Genomic DNA, 6,508 nt, shown 5'->3' on the forward strand with positions numbered 1-6,508 from the left:
TGGAGAAAATACAGGACGAATTTCTAGCAAGGGCGACGTGTAACTAACCAGAATGAAGAATATTCTCTGCCCCCCTCGTCTAACTCTGGGCCTGACTCTCTCCCGTGCTGAGGCCCCTTGCCCTGTCTCTGGCCGTGTCTGGGGGCTTCATGCCCTGGTAGAGCCCCGAAGGTAAAGGTGTGAGGTAGCCTCAGCCCCAACAAGACTCAGGCCCAGGTCACTTTCATCCTGGGTTTCAGATGAGTGACCCCTAGAAGTTGGGGGGCCACCGGTGCCCAGACCATGGCCCGGCCACAGAGGCCCCGCCCCTGCTCATCCTCTTCCCCCGAGGCCCCGCCCACTTGCTGTTCACTGCCCTCCGCCCCCTCCCCCCAGACCTCCTACCTGCCCCTCACTTCCCCCAAGACGCCACTCACCTGCTGCTTGCTCCTCCCCTAAGGGGGGCTGCCAGGGGGCCATGGGGCCAGGCCCCCATCACTGTTTCCTACCTTAGGTGAGCGGGGGGGGAGGGTCCTTGGGGAAGGAGGCGGAGCAGGGGCAGGAAGAGGCAGAGAGACGGAGGGGGCTCGGGGGAAAAGGCCCAGCGGGGGTGGGGCGCAGGCCTTGGGGGAAGAGGTGGAGGGGGGATGGGAGGAGGCAGAGCAGGGCATCGGGTTAAGAGGCAGAGCGGAGCCGGGTGCAGGCGGAGCCCCCACTTCTCTGGAGCTTTGCTTCCAGCACTCGAAAGATGACAATGGGCCCACGGAGGGGTGACTCGCCCCACATCCCCAGTGTTCCCCCCTGCATGGGCGGCCGTTTGGGGGAGGCTCAGCCACCCCGGCCTCTTAGACGGGCTGTGGCTAAAACACAGGCCTCGCTGTGAGCAGGATTTGAACCTGCGCAGGAAAACCCTCTTGGATTTCGAGTTCAACACCTTAGCCACTCGGCCATCACAGCTGTGAGCAAAGCAGGCCCCTAAGGCCAGAGAAACGCCCAGGCCTGACATCCTCTGAACTGCAGAATTCAAACAGCAAACCTGGCTCCCAAAGCACCAGGGGGAATTTGGGGCTCTCGTTCCTTCGCTGTGTCGTTAAGCACCAAACCAGCACCCTCCTGTGGGGTCTGTCATTGTTCCTCTCCACACTGTAACGATCGAGACAGGGAGAGGTCAGACAGTGAGGTAGAATCCAGCTCTGCCCCCCACCAGCTCCCGGCTCTATCCGCCAATGGACTGACTTTCTCGCTGGATTAAACTGTTTGTACTGGACTCTTTTCTCTATGTATAAACAGGACTAAGCCACGACTGGATTGTCCGACAGGAGAATGGGCCACGGCTCCCTTCCCCCGGACCCTGGATTTCTCACCACTTCAGAGAAACTTGTTAGTGGAAAAATGAATCACATTCAAATGACTGCAGATTATGAACCGTTTGCTGTTGCCTTGGAACATGGCCCCACCCAGCCTTTTCCCCAGAGTCAGGAATGATAATTTATTGGTTCACTCTGATTTGTTTCAGTTTTATGTTAGCATCTATTGCCACTAATTGGTCAGAGCCCGTCACTTCCGGAAGTCCGAAACGTTTCCCCCCTAGCTCCCTTCTCGGTACCTTTGATTTTCCTCAGTCTCCTTCAGAGCACTGGCTTTCTTGCCACCAATAACCAAGACTGATTTCCAGATCAGGAGACGTGTCCTCCAGCTGCTGGAACTTCCCTGTTTCACACCTAGAAAGAAACAGGTTTTTCCCCATTAATCATTATCATATTTTAGTGTCGTATTTTACTCTGAATTTCTTGCCCGTGACAAATGCTGAATTGAGGGACTGGAGAATGAGTCTCTGTGAATCCAGCCACAGAATAGCTGCAGCCCCAGCAATGGCTGTGCAAGCTTCCCCGAGGTGTCCCGTCAATGTGCTTCACCCCGATTTACCGAGACCAGCTCTGGGGACAGGATGAGTTCGGTCCCGTGGGCAATTCACTCCTCGGCCTCCATGCTTTGATGGCCAATAGATTCCAGTGTTCCTGCTGGTCATTGTTCTGTGGCCATCTGCCCACCTGCCACTGGACTGAGATCAGCTCCCCTCACACCAGCTCGTTCCTCACCAGTCTGTGAATGGTCACCACGTCATACAGACGTTTGTTCACTCCTGCCAGGGGCAGAAGAGAACCCAGTGCCCTGGAGGTGACAGGCCCGTACTGTGTCCCCAGTCAGGGCCATCGTCCCTGCCCTGAGGTGGTGGCTGCTCTGGGGAGCTCACGCTGGCACCGGTGCAGCGGCCCCGCCGTTAGCTCTCGAGTGTAGCCGCTGAGACTCCCCACCCCCAGCGAGCGCCGTAGCCATGTTGGCAGGAGAAGCTCTCCCAGCACCATAGCCCTGCCCACACCGGCGCTTGGATCAGTGTAACTGTGTCACTCGGGGGGTGGCTCATTCACACCCCTGAGCGACATACGTTCTACCGACACAAGGGGGCGTAGCCGCAGCCTGAGCAGAGAAGCGATTTAGAAAACAGATTTAGTTTTGTAGGAAATGCAGAAACCCGGGTTTGTAATAAACCAAAGGAGATTCCGACCCACGTGTCACCTTCACCACGTTGCAGTTGTGCCCTGGGACAGTTGTGTTGTCTCAGCCTGTGGCCAGACTAATGGCGTGTGCAGGGGGAGGAGCCACACCCCGTCTATGGGGCTTCTGACATCCTAGAGGGGAGAAAGGAGAAAAGACGCTCAGTCCCCCATGCCACTCACACAGGGGGCGGGAACTTCTGTGGTCATTTAAACAGGCTCAAGGTCCCCGAAAGAGTGAAAGGTGTTAATGTGCCGCTGTCACCGTCCAACACTGAACGGGTGAAACAAGGCTTGCGGTTTGGTAGAGAGAGACTTCAGCCCGCTTAGTCCCATGGCAAACACACCTCTCACATCCCTGCTAGTGTGTTACTGAAACACAGAGAGAAAAAGAGACAGAGTTAAAGCAATGGAAATGTAAAGTAGTCAGTAAGGCTTGTCTTTAACAGCATCCCCTGTGCCCTTTCTCTTCAGCTGGAAGAGTTTTTAGAAGGAAAGTTCCTTATGTGACAGTCTCTTGGATGGTTTTGAAGAAGGTAACAGCTGTCCTGGGGAAATCAGAGAGATCAGCTGAGATGGGCTGGAGCTGTCATTGTTGTGGTGTCTCTTGTTAAAGTCCAATCCCATTTTCTAGGTGGCAAGATAAGGCAAACGCACACAAACGGGGAAAGAAGAGAACAGCAAAGATAGAAGATGTAGCTTCTGGCTCTGGCTCTGCTGTTGACTTTGTCTTGTGGCTTCACTGTCATTAGCAGTAGGCAGAGGAGCAAAAGCCATCTCTCACTGTGCCTTAGTGGGTCACAACTGAGAATACCAAATTCAGGCCAAAGTGCTGAGAAATGGGGCAGACATACTCCCAAAATGGTGATTTTGCTCCCATAAGATAAATCAAACCAGCAACAAAAGTTAACTTCTGTTTCACCACACCACACCACGTGAAGTCATTAAAGCAGCCTCCTTAGTCATTCCAGGGTTTATATCGCCACCAAAACCACTGAAATTACTGATGAGAGGTTATTGGAACCCAATTTCATCAACCGAAAGGGTTCTTCTGATCTTAAAGGACCAGCCACATACCCAGGTCAATAATATACAACTCAGATCTGAGCCCAGTAATCATGCTGTTGCCAGCCCTTTAGTATCTAAAATATAAAGGCTTATTTCTGGAAAGGAAGGAAGGTGAGAGTTAAAATTGGTTGAAGGAATCAAATACATACAAGAATTGCAAAGTTCTTGAATCACGCTTGTAGCAGTGATGGAATAAACTGTTGGCTTTTTAAGTCTCTGGTTGCTTCTGAATCATTGGAAGGTCCTCAATCCTTTGGTTAGAACGCTCCCATTAGTATAAGGTCATCATCAAGAGGTCTGAGCAGGAAAGAGGCCAAATGGAGATGTGTCCTGGGCCTTTTATAGCTTGTGGATGGAAACCCCCATTGTTTCAAACAAAGCCCTCAGTGGAGAGAGTGGAAAATGACAGGTAACAAGATGGTGTTTAGAGTCACATGGGCAAGTCCCACGTCCATGCCTGATTTCGCTTAGTCACAGCAGAAGCCACGACCTAGACTCCAGATGGAACGTTCCCAGGCAAGTCCATCGAGAGCAGATAGGGGTGTGACCTTATCTAATTGAACTATGACCATATAGACCATTATTGCAACCACTGTCATATACTTGCAACAAATCTTGTACAAAGATGGTGAAGTGAGGTGTCTATGAAAAGGTTGTCATTTGCTGGTTATGCTTATGCTGTGTGTATCATTCTTGTATTTGAAGTTATGAATATTGGCTCTGTACTTGTATTTCACTGTTTGCTTCTGAGTTGTATCAGTGAAGCATTTGGCCAGCTTATTGCGAAAGGATTCAGCTTTTCACTTCAGAGAAAAAAAATGCATGAAGACAGTTTTATAAACGAGTAGGTAAAGACACTCTCAGTTGGGTCCCGCCAGAACCGCATCGTCACAACGGCTCATCCCCAGCTCGCCCGGTCTGAGGATCGGAGACATGTGAGATGGGGACACGCCCGGCAGCATCTGCCTGACAATCCTGAGCGATTTGACACTGAGCTCTGTGTGCTGGGCTGTGAGGGATTCACCCTGGGGAGACATTCCTGGGAGATGGAGGTGGGGGATGGGAAAACGCTGGGCTGTGTGGGTGGCCAGAGAGTCTGTGAGGGGGAAAGGCTGGATCAGTCATAACCCTGAGAGGGGCAGGTTTGTAGAAATGTTGGTGGTGCCCAGAACCCGCTCCGCCCAAACTCTGCCAACGGCTCTGGGAGGGAGTTTGGGTGAGGGAGGAGGTCTGGGGTGCAGGCCCTAGGCTGGGGCAGGGGAATGGGGTGCAGGCTCTGGGAGAGAGTTTGGGGGTGGGAAGGGGTGCAGAGGGACGGGGTGCAGAGGGACGGGGTCTTTTGCCCCCACTACTGCCCTTGGAAGGCTGTTCCAGAACTTCACTCCTCTAATGGTTAGAAACCTTCGTCTAATTTCAAGTCTAAACTTGCTAGTGTCCAGTTTATATCCATTTGTTCTTGTGTCCACATTGGTACTAAGCTTAAATAATTCTTCTCCCTCTCTGATATTTATCCCTCTGATATATTTATAAAGAGCAATCATATCTCCCCTCAGCAGAGTGCAGGACAGAGTCACAAACCCGAGCAGGAACAGATCAGTAACACAAGTGAAAGGTCATCTGAGCCAGGTCTGAGATGCAGAATCTTTCCTCTCCTGCAGATGCCTCTCCCCAGAGAGGGGATCAGAGACCCAGGAACGCTGGGGAGCCCCAGCAGATTTTATTCCCATTTCTTTTTCATGAACAGAACCCCTGCTGTGCTCCTCCTTCCTAATATTTAAAGTCAGATCACACCATAGCATGATTTGATATACCCCTAATTTAAGTTCCATGGGGAATAATGAAGGATAGGTAGAAAGGGCTACCAGCCAAGAGGCCATCTCTCTAGAGTGAGGCGAGCCACCAGAAAAGGGCCTTAGGACAGTCTGAAGAAGCAGAGAGAGATTTTAGCACAAACAGTGGTTAAAGTGGAATAAAACAATGGGTCGCTCTCACAACTAGAGTTGGTGACATTGTTAGGCCAAAACTTTTGTTGGTGAAAAATGCAGATTCAACAACACAAACATTTTCCAAATCCATGTCAATTTTGCCAAATTATTTTATATATATATTATATATTATATATATTAAATATATATTATATATTTTTATATATTATAAGACAAATAAAAATATTGAAAAAAATCAGAATATTTTGTTTTGACTTTTTAAAAATGAAATATTTTGATTTTTTTGGTTGGGAACAATTTTTCATTTCAAAATTTCCCTTAATTTTATTTTTAAAAAAGCAAAAAAAAAGTTTATAATGCTCAAAATAAAACATTTTGTTTAAATCATATTTTTAACTTTCTAAAAATTTTTGTTTCTGGCCTGACCCAAAACAAATTTGTCTTCATTTTTTTGAAATTGCCAATGAACTGAAATATCCATTTTTCACCCAGGTCTCCTCACAACATTTCCTCTGAAGACAAAGCTCCCAGTACAGCCTGATCACTAGGATAGCTGACAATAAAAATTCCTATCAAATCGTACATCAGGAATAAGGAGGTCTGTGTGGGGAAGGGGATGTGTTCAGTGCTTAAATTTGTGCCAGGGCATGCCAGCATTGCGCCCCGGCATCTCTAGGCTTGGCAGTTTGTAGACCTGGTACCTCTGGGCTTGCTTCATCAATTATGAATGTAGGAAAAACGCTTGAGCCCCGGAACCTCTTTCATTACACATTAAGCACTGGATGTATATAAGAGCAGACCCATAGAGCAGCAGGTGATCTCCCAGAACTGTGCAAATAACTGATTTTTAGGTTTACACCAAAAATAAATAAAAAAATAATAATCTTAAAATGTGTTTGTTTTGGGTTGTTTTAGGTTGAATGGCATGTATTGTTTGACCCAGTATCCTGTTTTCTGACA

The 6,508-nt window shown here is 49.0% G+C and overlaps 1 non-coding gene across 1 annotated transcript; it reads right to left on the bottom strand.

Annotated features, from left to right (window-relative positions):
• Positions 1–854: 854 nt before the first annotated feature.
• Positions 855–936, bottom strand: TRNAS-CGA. Its single transcript has one exon. It is a non-coding gene; the product is annotated as a tRNA-Ser (tRNA).
• Positions 937–6,508: the final 5,572 nt, after the last annotated feature.

This window comes from Mauremys mutica, chromosome 10 (genome assembly GCF_020497125.1).
Source record: "Mauremys mutica isolate MM-2020 ecotype Southern chromosome 10, ASM2049712v1, whole genome shotgun sequence".
Lineage (NCBI taxonomy): Eukaryota > Metazoa > Chordata > Testudines > Geoemydidae > Mauremys > Mauremys mutica.